The 21,468-nt window shown below is 43.4% G+C and overlaps 1 protein-coding gene across 4 annotated transcripts in view; it reads right to left on the bottom strand.

The window, feature by feature from the left end:
- The window catches only part of UBR3 (ubiquitin protein ligase E3 component n-recognin 3), a 4,226,407-nt gene that overhangs the window by 2,475,232 nt on the left and 1,729,707 nt on the right, over positions 1–21,468 (bottom strand). The gene's annotated exons all lie outside the window — the stretch shown is intronic.

The raw sequence follows: 21,468 nt of genomic DNA, 5'->3' as shown, positions 1-21,468 counted from the left end.
ACAGAACCAGTAACGGCAGCCCTACAAGAGGCCTCCAAGGAATCAAAACCACATTGCAAAGTATGCTTTCCAACCTGTTCTGCTGAATGCAATAAATCCTGTAATTCCTTATTTTCCACACAATCAGAAATCAACATCAGTTTTTGTTTAAGTAAGCCTGTGCAGCATATTATATAGGTAAAACTAATCGTTCTCTTAGGGAGCGTATTCTTGAGCATACTACGGACATCAAGAATAATAAAAACACTAGTACTCTGGCTAAGCATGTTAAACTATCTCACAGCATCAGTTCACGTTTTTAGTGTTAGACCTTGTGGATGCAAGTATAACGGGGGGTGATATTAGGAATAGAATGGAAGCTTGTCAGCAAAAATGGATACTCTATTTTAAAGCTGATAATGTTCCTGGTATAAATGATACAGTTTCTCAAACTCTTTCTGCATGTAAGACTGCTGAAACATTGAGTACTTTTTAAGATGCTGGTTCTTTAAATGACTGATTGTATTTTATGTTGTAAATTAAGAAATGTTTCTGATTGGATGCTTTTAATATATATGTATGAGCTTCAATATTTTTTTTTTGTCTGATGAAGTGGTTGTTAACTGAGAAAGCGCTAACCTTTTATTAAACTTCATTTTTTATCTGGCTTTGAGTGTGAGCCTTGTCATGCTGAAACTTCTGCTTTGTTTTATGTTCACTGTAATAAAACAGAAATAAATCTTAATCCTCTGCTGCCAATAGATCAAAAGGGACTCTATGTTATGGTAGAAATAAATTCAAAGAAAATTCATTTCCTGGTGGACACTGGACCCACTATGTCTGTATTAAAAGTTACCTCAGATAATCAGATACCAGTATCAAAACAAAGTAAAGGCAGTTAAAGTAACAAATGTTACTGTTACATATCCTGTTTCAGAGCCAATACCCATTTCTTTAGGAGTGATTGAAGAAAGGCATTATTTACTCTTGATTACTACTGCACCATTAAAATTTGCTAGGGAGAGACCTCTTATGCAAACTAGGTTGTACTGTTTACTGTACACTAAAAGGGGTGTATTGGGATGTTCCAAGAGAATCAGAGGGGAAAATATTAGCAGTCTTTGCAAAAGCTGAAGAACAGCCTGTTGAAGTCATACAGACAGCTGGAAAACTGCTGCTGCATGTATCTGCTGACTTATGGGCTAAACATGCTAATGAAGTACATACAGACACACGTTATGCCAAAAATTTGACTGTACCAGTGGAAGCCATTAAACGTAATGACATTACACATAAAAATGTGTTGAACTCTTTACACCAACAAAGCTGTGACTGGGGGCATGGCATGAGCATGATAGAGGATCGTTACTACATTTGTGGTGATTGTGCCTACCTCTAAGTTGTGTACAAACTGGTCTGGATGTTGTTTTGTGGGCTATATTACACCTGCTCTTCAACATTTTAAAAACTCTCCAGCAGGCAGACTAAAAAAATAAACCAGCAATTCACTGGGCAGAGCAAGTATTTTCAGTCTTTACTCCTGAGTATGGAGTGAAAATGACAATACTTGAAATCAAGATGCTTGCTCAATTTCTTTAGGAGGTAGCAAACCATACTTCACATCACCTCAGGATGGCAAATCAAAAAATGACTAAAATTCAAACTGTGGTATTAACTAAATCAGCTGCCGGGGGGAGGCACGTGTCCTCACAGAAAGTTGCTGCTGTTCCTATATTAGTGACTCTCATAATAAACAAGAAACGTTGACCAATTTCACCGAGCAGAGGGGCAAGGACCCAGACAGAACAGTGAAACACTGGACACTTTTTGGATGGTTCGGTAGTGCATTTGGTAACCTGGAAACTGGTACATTCCAAGGTATCACTGCAATAATTGGTATTATTCTTGTAATTGTTTTAGTATTTTCTGCTCTAAAGGCTGTGATTACAAAATGCTTAATCTCACCTGCATGCACAATGACACTTATAAAGATAAAAATGATACAAAAAATTACCGAAGATGTTAAATATTATGATGCTGAAGCATATTTTTAACAAATTAAAAAAATCAAAATGTAACTGTGGATGACAGTTATGGAAGGTTAAGTCTTAAGTTTATTCTTCAAAAATGCATAATAACTTGTAGTTTCTTCACAAATGAGTCAAAATATTTACAATATGTTTATGTTGAAAGCAAAATGAAAAAGAGATGCATGATTATGCAAGATATAGTTTCACATAAGCAATAGCTTTATATTTCAAGCATCTTAGGATTGTATCCTCTCTGTACTGACAGACAGTTGAAGGCAAATTAAGTGCTGAAGGAGTTAAGGGATGTTATATTTAAAAGTGTCAGGTATCTGTGGAAACCAGATCAATCAACAGTAAGTTCTGGCCTTCTGAAACTGGGGGATGAGTCTTTGCAAGGATGTATGTGAGACGGTGCACACTGGTACAAAATGTTAAAAAGTTGCAAGCCAATAAATATTAACCACATGTGGTCTATGGTTTAACAGGCATATTGTCAAGTGTTCACGTGATGCTCTAAGCGAGGGTCACAAGGACATAAAATATTTAAAAATGTTATTTGTTAAAAGCTATGTTACATCAAAGTTCTGCATGCATGAAACTGATAAGAAAATGTGTATTAATAAATACTTTTCCTTTACTCTGAAACTGATCTAAAAATTTTAGTAGGCCGTCACCCAGCACTGATTATGGAATAATAAACAAGTACTTTGTACATGCTGAAGCCTTATTTCTTGACTCAAGACTAAAATGTAAAGCTCTTGTTATTTATTTCTGAACTTTTAAATGGTAGATAAATGATCAATTTGGGAAATTAATGTGTTGTCAAATTTAGCTTAAAACCAGTGATTTTTATCTTTACTTCACTGATGTATAAGTAGAGGAATCAGTACCTATAAGTACGATGACTGTGGGAGATGAAAGTCCCAAATGTGTGCTACTGAAGTCTTGTGGTGACTACATGCAATTTTATAGTTTTGGTTTTGTATAAAAGATTACTTGATGCTCTTTTGCACTACAGCATACAATCAGGATAAAGAAGCTGCCATTTGTGAGTTTTCCCTCATTTCCTCACTGGGGTGTTACTAAAGGTGTTGTGTATATTTTGTGCTATTTGTAGTTGATGCTTTTTAGTTTTACTTGGTTGTTGATTCATAGGTTCATAGATTAGTACTAGGCTAACTGCCCTTGTGGGCCATTTTCAGCCTAGCCAATTACCCCATGTGAGAATCAAACCCTGTACCTTATGTTTGCAAGGTAAACACCTTAACCATTATGCCAACCTCCCACCTGTTGATGTTTCATGGTTAATCATTTTGTTTCCTTACTCAATTATAGACAATAAAATCTCAGTTAACCGGCACCCATGAGGACTAGTAGATGCCGGATAACTGTAGTTTATGGTTGCTTGAGAGTTACTATTAAAAATAGGACTAATACTGTATCCTATACTACTTGTTTGGTTTGACTTGTTCTCAGGTTGGGGGGAGAGGGAATTTATGCCTATCTTCCTTTTTAAAACTCTAAAAACGTAAGGTATGTTTCGGTGGGAGGAAAACACATGAAAATTGTACTGTATTTCTTCGATACTTTTTGCTGGCTGCTTGAGAGTGCCAGTTGCCTAAGTTCTACTTAACTGACAGTTTACTGTATTCTCTGTTAGCAGAGTTACATGAAAAGCTGGCCAATGGGGGACTTTCCAACATGGCTGCCCACCCTTCAAGAGTTTAAATTCAGTGCTCCCAGAGTGAAAACAGAAACTGATGAGAAAAGAAGCACCAGTGAAACTGTAAGCTAGGGCAAAATTCAGTTACTGGCTAAGTACACTGCCTGGATGTCCACAAAGAATAAATTAGGAGAAAGTAATGGAAAAATCAATCAAAAAAGATGAAGAGAAAACACTGGCTGGAAAGAATCCTGCAGCTGTTCAGTAAAAACCAGTCCAAACTTAAGCTTTGGTTCAACAGACAGGTGATGGTCTCCCAGTCTTTTGGTGGTGTGCCAAGAAGCCCCCAACAGCCTTTAGGGCATGGCAGCCAAACAATGCTTCAAGTGCACTGAAAAGGCCTCCAGGAGATTGCTTTGAGAAGCCTTGGTTCTGTGGACCACCTCTGCCGTGCGGGCAGTGTCCACTACGTTTACTCCCTCTGCTGTAAGGGAAACCTTCCCTAGTAGTGTCTTGGAAAAGTTGCTACACTTTACGAAAAGAGGCACTTGCCTCTTTTCTAATTTCTGGAGAAGGAGTTTTGAGGGGTGGCAAAGTGCACCAATGGCAGACAGAGTTTTTCCTTCCTGTTCACTTCCTGGCTGACATCTCCTTCAACTTTGGGTCAAAAAGGGAAGAACCATCAAATACAGCACTGCCAAATGACACCTTAAAGCAGTTTGCAAAATTGCACAAATGCATCCAAGCATGTTGGTGCAAGGCGATGCTGGTGCCTGCTGCGTGAAACATTCCAGCAGCCCTTTTGGAAAACAGGCTCATGGACACATTCAGGATAAACTGTGCAGTTGACAGGTGAGCATCTAGAGTCTTTTGTGTCTCCAGGGACTGCTGGATATTCACCACATTTGATACTTCAGGCACTAGGTCCCATTGCAGTCTTGTCAAATGAGCAAGGTAGTTGTTGAAGAGTATTGCACACTTTTCCAATTAGTCCTGAGCCTGAGACTCCCTGTTGGGACTGATGGACCACCAATCTCTCTTCTGAGGAACCTTTTTTTGTGGCAGCCTCTATCCACAATAGCATCAACTGCTGGACCCTTACTACACTGTGGTCTGTCCACAGGTAGGGGCAAAAATCCTATCTGGTTTCCTGGGGATTGGTTCCACCAGATCGGATTCCCCCATGGCCTCAAGTCACCAGGTCAATAACAGCATCCAGAAGGAGGACTACCCAGGATGTAGATGGGCCCACACCAAATGCCTCCAGAAACACAGACTCCTCCATGGAGGGGGCTTCTGCGGTCCTTCCGCCACAATATCTTAACCAATTCCATAAGATCATAGAAAGTGGCATCATCTCTAGGGGATTTGGGGGAGCCTTCCCCTTCATTAAGGTCAGTGTCCTTGGTGAAGGATTCATCAGGGCAATCCACAAGCTTCCTCTTATACTTACTCATACCATGTTCCTCCCTTACTGGAGAGTCCAGAGCAGATCCACAAGAAACAGGGAGCCCTGACTGAAAGGACATCTGGGGATCAGAAAGCATGGACTGTCCCAGAGCCAGCTGACATGTTTCCACAGGACCAGACATGGAGAAAGTGCTATAATCTGAAGTCAGGCTGACAGTCATCTCTCCAAGTGGCAGAAAGTCCTTTCCACCGAGTAAAACACCAAGGCTGAAGCTGGATGACCAGACCTGGCACTCCTTGGATCCAAGGACCCAAATGAAACACCAGTATCTAGCACAGATCTGAACAGCTCTAATATTAACATCGGGGCCAAAATGTCAACTGCCTAAGCACCCAGAGGCAGAGACAACTCCAGAATTCAGAGAATAAACCCTAACCCAGGCGCCATGGCCCCAAACCCATGGCTGTGAAGCATGCTCAGTTTCGACAATACCAGAGTCGAGAAAGCCAAAGAGCACGTGGGTGCCTGAAGAGATAAGGCCACTGGAGCCGATGGGGGGAAGGCAGCACAGTGGGACCTGCAAACTCCGCAGCTAAAGGGACTGGGAGGAGAAGTGCAGAAGTGAAACCTCAGGCAACAGAACCAAGGTGACTGGAAGGATCCCTAGAAGATGATTCTGATGATGGCTTGGAAACCCTCCTTCCAGATTAAGATCTGAAGAACGTCTCTGAACCAGGGAAGCACAGATCTAGGGTTTGGAGGGGGAAGATTCAAGGGAGAATTCTGCCGGTGTAACAAGGTAAAAAGATGTATGCAGCCTACCCAATGCAGAAGAGTCCTTGGCTAAGAAGGGACTGGGAATGTTGAAGGTGGAAGACTCTGGCATCTCAAGACACAAGTCAGTCTAGGTGATGGAGGCAGAAAAGGCAGAGTCAGGCCTGACGTATGGATCTTTTGTGCCCTTCGATTCTTGGATTGGGACTTCAGGTCCTTGTTCCAGGATCACTCACAGAGTACTGCAACTGTATGCTCCAAACCTAGCCATGAGAAAGCAGCCAAGATCTGTATTACTAAGGATGCAATCATACCAGCAGAAAAAGTTGATCCTGTCAAAACTGGCAGAAGGGAAAAGAATTACAAACTGGAGACAGCAGGGTGTTTGTGGAAAAAGATTATTCACTGCAAACAAGATAGGAGAGAAGCAAATTCATACCAGCAATTAGGGAATATTAAGAGGCTGGTGTGAGATGGAAGATGCTGTTTCTGTCTTCAGACTATTTTTCCTGGAAGACCAAAGACTTTTTTTGTAAACACCTTTATTAAATTATCACTTAAGATACAGACAAACATACCCAAACATAAAACTAACTATATTAACTTTTTTTCCTTTTACGTACATCATCACGTATCTTTTCTTTCTTTATAACTATCATTAGTCCAGCATTGCATAATTTGCTCAGTTCCTGCCATTCCTTAAATCACGCTCATCCTCCTCTTGAATATTAGACTGCATGTATTTTTCCCATAATTTCCATTTATTTCTCTGTAATTTGCCCCTTCCTTCTAAAAAATCCCACTTGCATTTCTTTTATCTCTGTTACAATATTCAATATTTTAATTACAACTGCTTTAGACTTTGACTTCTATTTTCTAGTTCATAGGTTCATACTAGGCTATCTGCCCTAGGGCATTTATAAGCCTAGCCAGAGTGTGTTTGGCTTTCGCCACCCATTTTAAATTAATTTTGCTATGCCCTTTTTCGAGGTTGGTATACTGTGCCTCTAACAGTGACACAGAAGTGATACCCGGAGTAAACCTACGATCTCCCATCCACTCATCAAGATTCCTCTTGAAGATAGTCAATGTGGGACTTTGCCTAACCTGGGCTGGGATTTTATTCCAGAGTGAAGGGAGCCTCTGGGTTATGAATCTGTCCCTCCAGCATGTCCTATTTATTTCAGTGCTGAGGTTCAAGTCTCTCGAGCGCGTAGCTCGATGGGATTTGTATTTTCTGAGGTGCAGCATGTCCATTAATTCCGGGTTGGACATGACTTTATACGTCAGGCACAGATCGCCTCTGAGCAGGCGGTATGCCACTGAGTAGAGCTGGAGTTTCTTTAACCGGGCAGCATATGGCATCTGTTTAAGCCCTTTGATCCTCTTGGTGAGGTACTTTTGGGGCCTTTCCAGTTGCTGCAGGTGTCTGGTAAGGTACATCCCAAAAGGGGCATTGTACTCAATTATGGGCCTGATGAGGGATGAGTAAAGAGGCACGATGACCTCCCCTGATCTAGATGTGAATCCCTTCATGATTAGGTGGGCTATATAAAATGTTTTTCTAACCACTTTGGCCACGTGGTTTTCAAATGAGAGATTGCTATCAACTTGGGTCCCCAGGTCCCTAATTACTTCTTCCGTACTTAATGGATTACCACCTATGTGGTAATTTGTGGGCACTTTGTTTTGCCAAAGGGGATGACTATACACTTTTTGGCGTTTAGCTTGAGGCCATGGCTCTGGCACCAGTTGTCTGTTTCTATGAGGCCCTTTTGTAGGATGCTTGTGTCGGCTGGAGAGTCGATTATGGCGCCTAGTTTGCAGTCATCTGCGAACTTGGTCAGCCACAGTCCTTCCATGTTGGCCTGTACCTCCGAGAAATATATACCGAACAAGAGAGGTCCCAGGACTGAGCCTTGTGGGACGCCACTTGTAACTGGTTTGGAGTCTGACATGGCTCCAGCAATTCTAACCATGTGGGTTCTATCCTTGAGCCAGTTTGCAACCCATCTAGTGACATAGGGGTTTATATTTAAGCTGGTGAGCTTATCTATAATGCCCGAGTGGGGTATTGTATCGAAGGCTTTGCGAGGTCCAGGTAGGCTGTGTGGACCACCTCCCCCAAGTCAATGGCCTTGGTGATTGCTTCAAAGAAATCGACCAGGTTTAAGAGGCAGGATCTGCCCTTAACAAAGCCAAACTGGGTAGGATCCAGTGTCTGTAGGTCCCCAATATCTTTATTTATGAGGTCCATGATGATCCTTTCCATAGCTTTGCAGACCAAGCTAGTCAGGCTTATGAGGCGATAGTTTCCAGGATCTGTTGAGGCACCACCTTTGTGGAGAGGGACCACTGTTGCTGTACACCACTCTTTGGGTACATATCCTGTAGTAAGGCTGAGATTGAACAGTAGTTTTATGTTTGGGTTTAGCTCTTCTTGGAGTTCATGTAGGACGCAGCCCGGGACACCGTCTGGTCCCATTGATGCTGTGTTTTTTGCTTTGGAGAGGGCGGCTCTTAACTGAGCATCTGAGATGTCAGGGGGCAGCACTCTGCTGGGATAGATATTTACCCTTTTGGTGGGGAGGGGGAGAAGTTAGCGCTGAACCTGTCAGCTAGGATGTTGGCAACGTCTGTGGGTTCGGTGTATTTTTTGTCATTTTGGACTAATACTGAGCATATCTGGGAATTCCCACCCAGGTTCCTAACATAACTAAAGAAAGCCTTGTGATTATCCTTAGTGTCCTGTGCAATTTTTCTCTCGAAGCTGGCCTTAGACGATTTTATGAGTGCCCGTAGTTTTTTGCTAATACTGATCAGAGATGCCATCCCTTTTTGGGATTTTGCTCTATCATGTAGTAGCTTCCTTCTTCTATTGTATAGTTTGTTTATGGCTGGGGTCCACCAGACAGGATGCCTGCCTTTGGAGGATTGGGTCTTGGTTTTATTTGGGATTGCATGATCCATGCATTCCTGAAGGTGTTCATAGAATGCGTTTATAAAGGATTCTGCGGTCTGGGCCGTATTTTCCACAGGCCCGGGGGCTTTGAAGGATTCCACCTCGGTTTTTAGGAGTGTGAAATTTGCTTTAGAGAAGTTTTTCACTGTGGTTTTCTGGGCAGGGGGTGGGGTCAGGATGTGACTATCCAGTGAGATTAATTTATGGTCTGATCTTACCAGTGAGGGATACACTTCTGGTCTGGAGCATAGAGCCCCCATGTTGGTGATGATCAGGTCCAGTATGTTTTCCCCTCTTGTGGGAGTGGTAACAAGTTGTTCCATAGCATTTGAGTTTATAAATTCTAGGAACCTTTGGGCTAGGGTGTTGGAGCTAGAGTAATGCTCCCAGTCTATGTTTGGGTAGTTGAAGTCGCCCAATATAATGGTGTTTTGAGAGACCTTCATATTTTCCAGTGTTCTATGGAAGGCCAAGTGGGGTTCCTGGGTTTGGGAGGGTGGTCTGTAGCAGGCTATAAACTGGAAGGCAGTTTAACCCACTGTTAGTTGCACATGGACAGTCTCTGATGCTTCGTGCTTTGCCACCAACCTAGAGGTGTGGGTATCTTTGACGAATATTGATACTTCCCCTCTTTTTGTGGTTCGGTCCAAGTTTTGGGGCCAAGAAGCATGGTATGAGGTATAACCTGGTAGTGCTGGGGTGCTCTCGGGAGCCTTGAACCAGGTTTCTGTTACTGCACAGATATCAATGTTCTCCATGCTAAGGAGAGTTTCGAGTGCGTGCATCTTGAGGTTTAGACTTCTGGCGCTGAGTAGCATTACTCTTAGTTTCTTATCCCTTGTGATACCTACGGAGGTGGGTTTGTCTTTTGAGCCTTGCCTAAAAAAGGCACTATGGGGGTGGCAAGAGCCTTTGCCAATATCCAAAAGCCCAGGGGTGACAGGTGCAAGCCGTCCCTAGCGAAGCATCGTGGCTTGTCGAGCATGTCATCCCAGGATGACAGGCACTGGATCCCCTTTGAATGACACCAATACTTAAGCCAATTGTTGAAATTGATCATCTTGTCTTCATATTGTGGCATCATTCTTGGTGAGGGTAAGATGCTACTCAAGGTCAGGGTCATACCGGCCTGGGCTACATGCTCAGAGAGCTCCTCTATGTCTCTTTTCATGTAGTCCAGGGAGGTATGTCTCAGGTCATTCACACCAGCATGGACAATGACTGAGTCATATTTGTACTTGCCTTGGAGTGACCTGAGTGCTTGTGTTATGTGGCGGATCCTAGCGCCTGACAGGCAGCTCACCGTGACCTTCTCCTTGTTCAGCCTGGTGAGCGGGACGTCAGTGTGCCTGAAGATAGAGTCACCTATTACAAGTGTATCAGGTGTGTTGTTTAGCCTTAACGGCTGTGACTGTTCGGCACACTGGCTTTGTGAGCTATGTGTTGCACGTGTTTTGTTTTGGGGTAGTGGTTGCGGTAGTAATTTTTTTTTTTTTTTGCCACCACCACAATTAAACTCCACAAGGCCTTGCTATAGCTAGGCAATTCAGATACAGTGTACCAGCTCAAAGGAATCAGTTCCTTAGTTACAACCATTTGCTCACCCAGAATTTCTGACAAGAATACTCTGTACACTCCCAAAAGATATGTTCCCAGCTGTCGCTTTCGTCCCCATCACACATCCAACATTTCCCATGTACCTAACTAGAGAGGGAAAGGTAACAGAGTGGGATGAGGCCAAAAAGAAATTTGAACTGCAGGTTAGAGACTGCTTCTATATCAAAGACTAATATCAGAGTATAGGCAAAGAGAAAGGGACAGGGGAGTCCTAAGTTAAGACCTGCACTGGTAAAGTTTTTAGTTGAATCTAGAACAGTAACTGCTGTTACAAAGTGAATAATTAGTAGGGCATACAAAATATTGCAAGATAACTATATAAATCAATCAAAGAGGATTAGAAAAGATTGGGAAGAGACTGGGAAAGCAATTTACAAGGAAACAATGAGAGGACATCTGTATGGTTCCAGGTATGCAATAAAGTTCAGAAGGTTTAGGATTTTTGCTTGGAAGTTATTTGCTTATATATTTTTTGTCCCAAGCAGACTTTAAATAATTCATAGGATCATAGGAGGTTACTAAGCTAATGGCCCTAGGGACCTTACAAGCCTAGCCAAGAGTTTATCCCCAAAAAAGAACCCTCAGTCAGCACCTACTGCCCTGTCAATGAGAGACAAAGGTGGAACCCCTGGGACATATTTGTGTTTTCTCATCCACTCATCAAGGTTGCACTTGAAGAAGGTCAGCGAGGCACTCTAGTTTAACATGTATATGAGAAGTATATTCCAGAGACAGGGCAGCCTCTGGGAGACAAACTTCTCTCTCCAGCAAGTTTTGTTGATGTCTCATATTAGACTTAGGCCTATCGAGTGGGTAATGTGCGAGGAGTTAGACTTGCGGATATGGAGCATCTCTAGTAGGGTAGGGTCCGATATTGCCTTGTAGGCGAGACACAGATCACCTCTGAGCAATCTGCATGATACTAAGTAGCGTGACAGTGATTTGAGCCTGTCCACATAGGACAAATGTTGGGAGGTCATGGATTCTCTTTCTGAGGTTTTTCTATGGCCTTTTCAGTTGGTGCAGGTGTTTGGAGAGGTATATACCAAACGGGGCATTATACTCAATTATAGACCTAATGAGGGAGGAATATAGAGAGGTAATAACCTCCTCTTTTCTGGATGCAATCCCTTTACTTGTGAGATGAACCAAGTAAAATGCTCTTCTGACCACTACTGCCACATGATGGTCGAATGTGAGATTGTTGTCAACATGAGTACCCAGGTCTCTCACTACAGACTGTGTGCTTAGGGGATTGCCGTTGAAATGGTAATCAGTAGGGGCCATGTTTTTGCCGAATGGTATGATGATACATTTTTTTGCATTTAACTTAAGGCCATGACTTGGCACCAGTTATTTGTAGCTGTGTGACCCTCTTGCAGTATGTTAACATAATTTGGGGAGTCAATGACAGCACCCAACTTACAGTCATCTGCAAACTTGGTCAGCCACAGGGCCTTTGTCTTTGCCTGGACCTCTGAGAAGTAGATGCCAAATAGTAGGGGTCCCAGGACAGATCCCTGGGGAACACCACTAGTGAAGGGTCTGCTGTCGGAGGTGGCATTGCCAGTTTTGACTATGTGGGTGCTATTAGTGAGCCAGTTGCTCACCCACCTGGCGAGATAGGAATTTACGCCAAGTTGTGCTAGCTTTTCGATGATGCTCGAGTGGGGGGGCTGTGTCAAAGGCCTTGGCCAAGTCAAGGTAAGCTGTAAGTACTGACTCTCCCTCATCCAAGGCCTTGGTGACAGTCTCAAAGAAGTCAACCAGGTTCAATAGGCAACATCTGCCCCTGTCGAATCCGAACTGGGTGGGGTTAAGTGCTTGGAGATTACCTATGTCCTTGTTTATGAGATCCATAATAATACACTCCATGGCTTTACAGATCAGACTTGCCAAGCTAATGGGGCGATAATTTCCCAGGTCAGTAGTGGCACCACCCTTATGCAAAGAGATGACAACGGCAGTTCTCCACTCTGCTGGAATGAAGCCTGTAATTAGGCTGTGGTTGAATACGGTGCTCAATGGCAAAGCTAGTTCTTGCTGGAGATGGTGCACAATACAGCCTCGGACACTATCAAGTCCCATGGAAGCCGTGTTCTTTATTTATTTATTTATTTTACATTTGTTAACCAGGAAATTCCGACTGGACCAGGTCCATTTTCAGCGGAGGCCTGGGGAGAAAAGCTCCAACATCAATTTATACAAATACAGTACATCCAGCATAATACACAAAACAGGTTACATAATGTATGCTGAGCATAGTAATATAACAAGAATTAATAAAAACACTCCAGGTAAAAGAAGATATAGAACATGGGTAAAAAGACAATGTCAGTCATACATTGGTAAGAAAAGAAAATATATCAAGTAAGATTTTACAGTTAAAAGTACCCTTTCAGATGACCAAGTCTACAAGGGATCAGAGCTCCAGCATGTGATCAGAGAGGAATTTGGGGAGTTAATAGTAGTATGGGTAGGGTTTGCCTTGGACAGGGCCTTTAACACTTGATCTATGGAGATGTGAGGTGTGGGACAAGTAACAGGGATGTCGAAAGGACCTTTGGGGGGGGGGGGTGAAGTTTGCTCTGAACCTATCAGCTAGCAGGTTGGCTAAGTCAACAGGATCAGTGTAACTGGTACCATTAAGTATTAATTCGCAACAAACCTGGGCTTTGCCATGGAGGTTTCTGACATAACTGAAGAAGGACTTGTGGTTTCCCTTTGTTTCAGAGGCTAGTTTCAACTCATAATTGGATTTGGAGGTTTTCAGTAGTGGTCTAATTTGCTTGTTGAGGCTGAGGAGGGAGTTTTTCCAATTTGGAATTTGTTCCTTTTTACTCTTGGACAACAGTTTCTTCCTTTCGTTGTAAAGCCTGTTGATACAGGAATGTCCACCACACAGGTTCAGGTTTCCTTGAGGAGCAGGTTTTAGTTCTGTTGGGTATGACTGAGTCCATGCAGTTGTACAGGTGCTTGTACACTGCACTGGCGTACTGTTCAGCACAGTTGCCTGCATCCTCTGAGGTAGTGTGAAGCTACTGATACCCTGCCTTTAGAGGTTGTAGTCAGCTTCTGAGAACTTTTTTAGCCTGGTTACAGTTGGGGAGGGGCTGGGTGGGATAGAAACTGCAAATGAGACAGACCGATGATCTGATCTCACTAGGGAAGAACATACTAAGGGAGTGGTGCAGCAGTCGCCCATGTTGGTGAGAACCAAGTCCATAATGTTGTCTCCCCTTGTGGGGGATGAGACAAGCTGGTCTAGTACATTACAAATGAATAAGACAAAGAATTGTTGGGTGAGTGCATCAGTGCAGGAATAGTTCACCAGTCTATGGTGGGGTAGATGAAGTCACCAAGGATCAGGGTCTTAGGGGGAACCTTGATGGAGTCAAGTAGGTCCAGGTAAAAGGAGTGGGTGTCCTGAGTCATGGAGGGGGGTCTACAGCTGGCTATAACTTGGATGGGTGTTTTGCCTACTTTCCTCTGGTAGACAGCAAATCTTGGGAGGTGTGATGGGGAAGAAAGATGCAAGTGGGAAGATGTTTTTTTGGGAGCACAATGAGTTGGCAGACTTTAAAAAATTCTGAAAAAGAGTACTTTGTCAGTAACATCGGGGAAGCAAATTTCTGTAACGAAGGAAAAGATTTGTTTGAGCTGGGACACAAGATCTGAAATGCCTAAACATACTAGGGCCTTATTAAGTTTAATTCTGGTGGCTGCCACAAAAGCAATTACTAGAGAATGGAAATCAAAATCTAAATTAACTGTACTTTAGAACTGGAAGATGGAGCTTAAGAAAATGGGAAGGAACAAATTAAACAAAAATAAACGAAATTTGTTGGAACAACACATGCAGAATAATGTCCGGAAGAAGTAAGGTTTAATTAAGTGAAGGGCAGGAAATGAGCGTTTTATGTAAGGCTGGACTGAAAAACAGTTGTTATAAAGAAAGAAAACTTGTAATATACAATGTGCGTAAATGGAGAAATAGTAATATGTTTTTTTTCTATTAATGTATATTTGCCTACGTCTTAAGCAATAACTTAATAAAAGTGTTATAAAAAAGTTGGTCAGTGGATCCACTGTCAGCAAATGCCACAGTCAGAGTCACAGCTGACCCTTTCTTGCACCTAGCTCTGTTCCGCAACCTGGTTTCTCTCAGAGAAGTAACAAAAATAAATAAATAAAATCAAGGTCCATTCTCTAATGTGGTGCTCCTCACTAAGGAGCAGGAAGAAAGAGCAGAGTGGTCGTCTGTTCCTCCACAATATCATATATACAAAGTTTTAAAGTAAGAGTCACTTCTCTTTTTCTTACACTTAAAACTGTTGCAAGCCACTTGTTACATTTGTAGCAAATGGTCCTCTACAAGTTATATTACAGAAGAAGTGCTGAAGCAAGTGATTAGGTCCTAACAACAAAAGCCGTAGTTCATTTTAAACACTGCTAAGGAGCATCTTTTCCTAGTTCTTCCCCACTCGTGTGTACCCTCTGTAACACCCAGAGGGTGGAGCATGCAACAAGCATCAGTTTTGAGATGCCCCTCATTTCTGTGAAGCCCTGACATCAGCAGGACACACTGCCCACCCTGCAGTTGTATTTCATGATTAATTCCCTGGCTTCCATCAGAAAAAAAAAAAAAAAATCACACCACAACAGTGTGCCCCAAGGTACCCCCCCCAGGTTGGAGAGGCCCATCCTCCTTGCCGGCATATCAGAAGCCCAAGCTACTTCTCAGTCCTGGGTCGCCTGGTCTGTTGCCAAGCTTTTATCCCTCTCCGCCACGGCACTGGCTGAAAATCTGAATAAAAATGCTCAGAACTCAAAAGATAAACACAATTACAAACTACTGACATATACAAAGTTCTCCTTAACATACCAGTTTGAAAGGTAATTTAACTTAAATTAATTTAAAACGAACTACAATAGATACTACAGTACAAATATTAAACCTTTTTTTAAACTGTGCTTACGAAAAAGTACAGTTGTGTACACTTATCATAAAAGTAGATGTTCGAGTGTATTCACTGTTGCAGTCATTACATTTGGGTAATCTGCTGGCAGGCTGCCCTCAGTTGGCCTGAATACCAAAGTCTTGGGTCCTGCATCAGTTGCTGTCTCCTCTTCCATGACGTCAGGTTGTCAGGGGTATAAAACATGCAGCCGATGCCATTTCCTTTAGTTTTTCTTGCCCCAGATGTCAGGTGCCCCCCAAATGGGGAGCAAAAAAAAAAAAAAAAAAAATATATATATATATATATATATATATATATATATATATATATATATATATATGCAACTGTAACAACATAAACTTTATCTTCATCTAAAAGCAAATACACCAAAAAGGCTGTAGAACATAGTGAAGGAAAGAGAACTTCTAGAAAAAAGGGGGATGGCGGGTGGGTAACCTGGACTGCAACAGTGAATACACTCGAACATCTACATTTATGGTAAGTGTACACAACTGTACTATGTTCTTCGTGTTTCACTGTTGCAGTCATTACATTTGGGTAGAATCCCAAAGCTATGCATGGGAGGCTGGAACTAAATAGCATTAGGAGTGGCTATAAGGCCCTGAAGAACTGCGGTGGCAAAGTCTGCCCTTGACTTAGAGAAGAGAGGCAAATTATAATGCTTTGTAAAAGTATGAACAGAGCTCCAAGTAGCAGCCTCTAGAATGTCTTTGGTTGGCACCCCTCTGAGAAAAGCTGCTGAGGTAGATGCAGCCCTGGTGGAATATGACCTGATTCCCTTGGGCACCAGTTTACCATGATGCAAATAGCAGAAACGAATGCAGTGGCTTATCCACTTTGAAATAGTCTGCTTTGAAATAGCCTTCCCCTCTGATCCTGCAGCAAATGCCACCAGTAACTGCTCAGACTTTCTTAGAGATTTGGTCCTGTTTAAGTAGAATCTTAGTTGTCTGTGTACGCCCAAGGAATGCAGAATCTGCTCCCCCTTGTTCTGTGGATTTGGGTAAGAAGTTGGCAGGTGAATAGTTTGGTTAAGAGCCACACTGGATACCACCTTAGGCATAAAGGAAGGATTGGTCCTGAGGGACACCCTGTCCGGGTAAAATGTAATAAAAGGCTCCACAGCCATGAGGGCCTGTAGTTCTGAAACCCTTCTTGCTGAAGTGATTGCCAGAAGGAAAGCTGTTTTCCAAGATAAAAACTTTATATCCACAGTAGCTGCTGGTTCAAATGGAGGCAGGGTGAGCTTTTCCAACACAAAACTGAGGTCCCATGCAGGAGTTGGTGATCATCTGGGAGGCCTTAAATTTTTGGCCCCTCTAAGATACTGTTTTAGCAGAGGATGAGGAAAGATGGGAGGGCTCTGTGTTGTAATGAGCCGAGATGGCAGAGGCATGGAGTTTTATTGATGAAAAAGATAGGACCTTGTCAAGCATCTCAGTCAAGTATTGTAATATCTGAGGAATATTTGGCTTTGCTGTGTCAGTCCCTTGTGCTTGGTTCCAAGCACAGAATCTCTTCCATTTATCAGCATAGCGCGATTTAGAGCGATTTAGCGCGGAGCTGCCACTGTTGCACACTAGGGCAGTGCCGGTTAAGCAGGTTTAAACTATTCGGGCTACCTAAAGTCCACTCTTCAAATTTTCCCTTAAAACTACCTTCCTCGAACTATACTACTGATCAAATCAGCGTATCCTATAACTAAAAAGATCATCTCTACTTGACTCCAAGTAGACTATTCTCTATCTATTAAACCTAGCACTTGCTCCTACAGTACTTATTACCTTGATACGGCACTCTTGTCATAGATAGTACCCCAAAAGGCAATCCCCATTTCTCGGTCACCCACGTCCCCGGAATCTTTTTAAAGTTTTTCGTCTACCCTTCTAGCATGTCGAGGATCAGTTGCTAGTGTCCTCTCCTGCTCAGCTGGTGAACCTGGGAATATTGAGGCAATGTTTCAATTGCCTCATGTACACAGACAACCCTCTCCTCCTCCCACAAAACACAAATACATGCGAGAGATGCAACTATACGGCCAAACTGGAGGCTGAGCTCTCTCAACATAGGACTGGCAAGACCAGTCAGGAGGAGAAGGTTACCACACACACTATAGACCCAGTCTCACATAGTACCATTACAACCTCAAATCATACACATAAACACACAAAGACATACTGGAGGCTCTGATCAAAATCTACCAAAACAGCAGAGGCCACCAAAGCAGACACCCATACAACCACCACCTTAGAACACAACACCCAACACATAGACCTCACAGTCAGAGTGTCAAACAGTCACAGCCCTTAAGGCCAAACACAATGCCAGACACACTAGTCATTAGTGACTCCATAGTCAGACACACTGATGTCCCGCTCACCAGACTGAGTAAGGAGAAGGTCACAGTAAGCTGCCTGTCGGGCGCTAGAATCCGCCACATAACGCAAGCACTCAGGTCTCTCAACAGCAGGTACAAATATGACTCAGTCATTGTCCACGCTGGTGTAAGCGACCTGAGGACTACATGAAAAGAGACATTGAGGAGCTCTCTGATTATGTAGCCCAGGCAGGTATGACCCTGACCTTGAGCAGTATCCTACCTTCACCAAGAATGATGCCACAATACAGAGATAAGATGATCAGCTTTAACAATTGGCTTAAACACTGGTGTCATTCAAAGGGGATCCAGTATCTGTCTGCCTGGGATGACATGCTGGACAAGCCACGCTGCTTCAAGGGACGGCTTGCACCTGTCACCCTGGGATTCGGATATTGGCAAAGGCTCTTGCCACCCCATAGTGCCTTTTTAGGCAAGGCTCAAATTCTAAACCTACCACCCTAGAACACAAAAAGGAAAAAACTAAGGGTAATGCTGCTCAATGCCAGAAGTCTAAATCTCAAAATGCAGAGGCCCTTCTCAGTATGGAGAACATCGATGTCTGTGCTGTGACAGAAACCTGGTTCAAGGCTCCTGAGAGCACCCCAGCGCTATCAGGTTTTACCTCATATCATGCGTTCCGGCCCCAAAATCCGGACAATACCAAGAAAGGAGGGGTATCCATATTCATCAAGGACACCCACACCTCAAGACTGGTGGCAACGCACGATGCATCGGAGACCATCCAGGTGCAATTAACCATAGGCAAGACTGCTCTGCAAATTGTAGCATGTTACAGGCCACCCTCACAAACTCAGGAAACTCACATGGCCTTCCTGAAAACACTAGAGGGATAAATGTATCACCAAACACCATCATACTAGGTGACTTCAATTACCCTAATATAGACTGGGAACACTACTCAAGCCCAAACACCCTAGCCCAAAAGTTCCTGGAATTCATAAACTCAAATGCCATGGAACAACTAGTCACCATCCCCACAAGAGGAGATAACATACTTGATCTCATCATCACCAACATGGGAGCACAATGTGCAACACGGAAGTATACCCCTCACTGGTGAGATCAGATCACAAACTAATCTCGCTGGAGGTCCTCATCCCACCCCACCTGAAATAAAAAGACCACAGTAAAGAACTTCTCAAAAGCCGACTTCACACTTCTAAAGACTAGTGTGGTCTCCTTTCAGGCCCCCAGGTCATGGAAAACAATACTCAAGCCGCTGAATCACTTACAAACGCCTTCTACCAGCACCTGCAGGACTGCATGGATAAGGCAATCCCAAGCAAAACAAAGACTCTTTGTACCAAAGGCCCAGTCTGGTGGACCCCAGCCATAAACAAACTCTACAACAAAGGAGGAAGCTACTACAAGATAGAGCAAAATCCTTAAAAGGTAAGACACCCTTGATCACTATAAGTAAAAACTAAGAGCTCTCATAAAATCATCCAAAGCAAATTTGAGAGAAAAATAGCTAAAGACTCAAAAGACAATCATAAGGCATTCTTTAGCTATGTTAGAAACCTAGGAGGAAACTCCCAGATATGCTCAGAACTAGTTCAAAATGATGTGAAGATTACTGATCCTACAGACATTGCCAACATACTGGCTGACAGGTTCAGTGCAAACTTCTCCCCATCCCCCAAAAGGAGAGATATCTATACCAAATGAGTGCAGCCCCCAAACATCTCCAGCCCAAGTGAGAACTGCTCTCTCAAAGCAAAAACACAGCATCCATGGGACCCGATGGTGTCCCCAACTCAATGAGGAATTAAACCCACAGCTAGGACAGCTGTTTAATCAAAGTCTTACCTCTGGATACATTGCCAGGGGTGGCGCACTGCAACTGTGGTCCCACTTCACAAAGGCGGTGCCTCCACAGACCCTGGAAATTACCGCCCATTAGCTTGACAAGCCTTATCTGCAAAGCCATGGAGAGGATCATAATGGACCTCATAAATAAAGACATAGGAATTTGCAGACTTTGGATCCAACCCAGTTTGGCTTTGTCAAAGGCAGATCATGCCTTTTAAACTTGGTTGAAAACATTCACCAAAGCCATTGATGAGGAAAGGCAGTCCATACAGCCTACCTCGATCTGGCTAAGGCCTTGATACAATACCCGGTATCATTGAAAAACTCATCAGCTTAAATGTTAACCCATACATCACAGATGGGTTGCAAACTGGCTGAGTGACAGAACCCACAGGGTCAGAGTTGCTGGCGCCATGTCAGACTCAAAGCCTGTCACAAGTGGTGTCCCACAGGGCTCAGTCCTGGCCCACTCTTGTTTGGCATCTACTTTTAAGTACAAGCAAACACAGGAGGGTTATGGCTGACAAAGTTTGCAGATGACTGCAAACTGAGCCCATAGTAGAACACATCTGACACAGATATCCTTCAGAAGGGTCTCACAGAAATGGATAACTGGTGCCAGAGCCACGCCTAAAGTTAAATGCCAAAAATATAGTCATACCCCTTGGAAAAACAAGGTTACCCTAGCTACCAAATAGGTGGCAATCCACTGAGCACAGAAGAAGTTATCAGGGACCTGGGGACCCAGGTTGATAGTAGTCTGTCATTCGACACCCATGTAGCTAAAGTAGTTAGGAAGTCCTTCTACATTGCCCACCTTATCATGAAGGGATTCTCATCTAGATCAAGGGAGGTCATAGTCTCCCTTTACTCATCACTCATCAGACCAATGATTGAGTACAATGCCCCATTCGAATGTATCTGACCCGACACTTGCAGCAGCTGGAGAGGCCACAAAAGTTCCTCACCAAAAGGATAAAGGGTCTCAAAAATCTGTCCTATGCTGCCCGACTGAAAGAACTCCAGCTCTATTCAGTCGCACACAGCTGCTCAGAGGTGACCTTTGCCTAACATACAAGGCCATGTCAAACCCAGATTTGATGAATATGCTTCACCTCAAAAATCTAGATCCATCAGAGCCACAAGGCGGAGACTTAAACCGGCTATTAAGGGACGTGCTGGAGGGATAGATTCATCACCCAAAGACTCCTATGCTGTGGAACAAAATCCCGGTACATGTGAGGCAGAGCACCTCGCTGGCCTTGTTCAAGAGAAATCTTGACCAATGGATGGGAGATCGCAGATATACCCCAGGAATTACCTCAGTGTCACTGCTCGACAGAGGCACAGCAAAATAATGGGTATAGTTCCCCATACTAAAGGGGTGGCGTAAGCCACAAAACGATGGGCTAGGCTTATAAATGCCCTCGGGCAGATAGCCTAGTATGAACCTATGAACCTATGAACCTATAAGATTTTCTAGTACTAGGCCTTCTGGTTTCCAAAATGACATCCATCACAGATTTACTGGAGAGGTGTTGTTTGAATAATTACATGATCAGCCATGCTGCCAGGTTCAGAGTTTGGAGCTGATTGTGCAGAATTTGATCGCTCTGCTGAGACAGTAGATGAGGTATTTGAGGCAAGTACCAAGGAGGGAGATGAGACATATTCCTTAGAATTGGGTACCAGTGCTGGCGAGGCCAGTCCGGGGCAATCAGGAACATTTTTGTTTTTTCCTGTCTGACCTTTAGTAAGACCTTGGGAAGAAGAGGCAGAGGAGGAAAGGCGTAGACTGAGAGGATTTTCCAACCGAAGGATAGGGCATCCACTTTCC

This window comes from Protopterus annectens, chromosome 6.part1, assembly GCF_019279795.1.
Source record: "Protopterus annectens isolate FY-2018-M chromosome 6.part1, PAN1.0, whole genome shotgun sequence".
Taxonomy (NCBI): Eukaryota; Metazoa; Chordata; order Ceratodontiformes; family Protopteridae; genus Protopterus; species Protopterus annectens.
The sequence above is the reverse complement of the archived record's forward strand: the minus strand, read 5'-3'. Positions and strand labels throughout refer to the sequence as shown.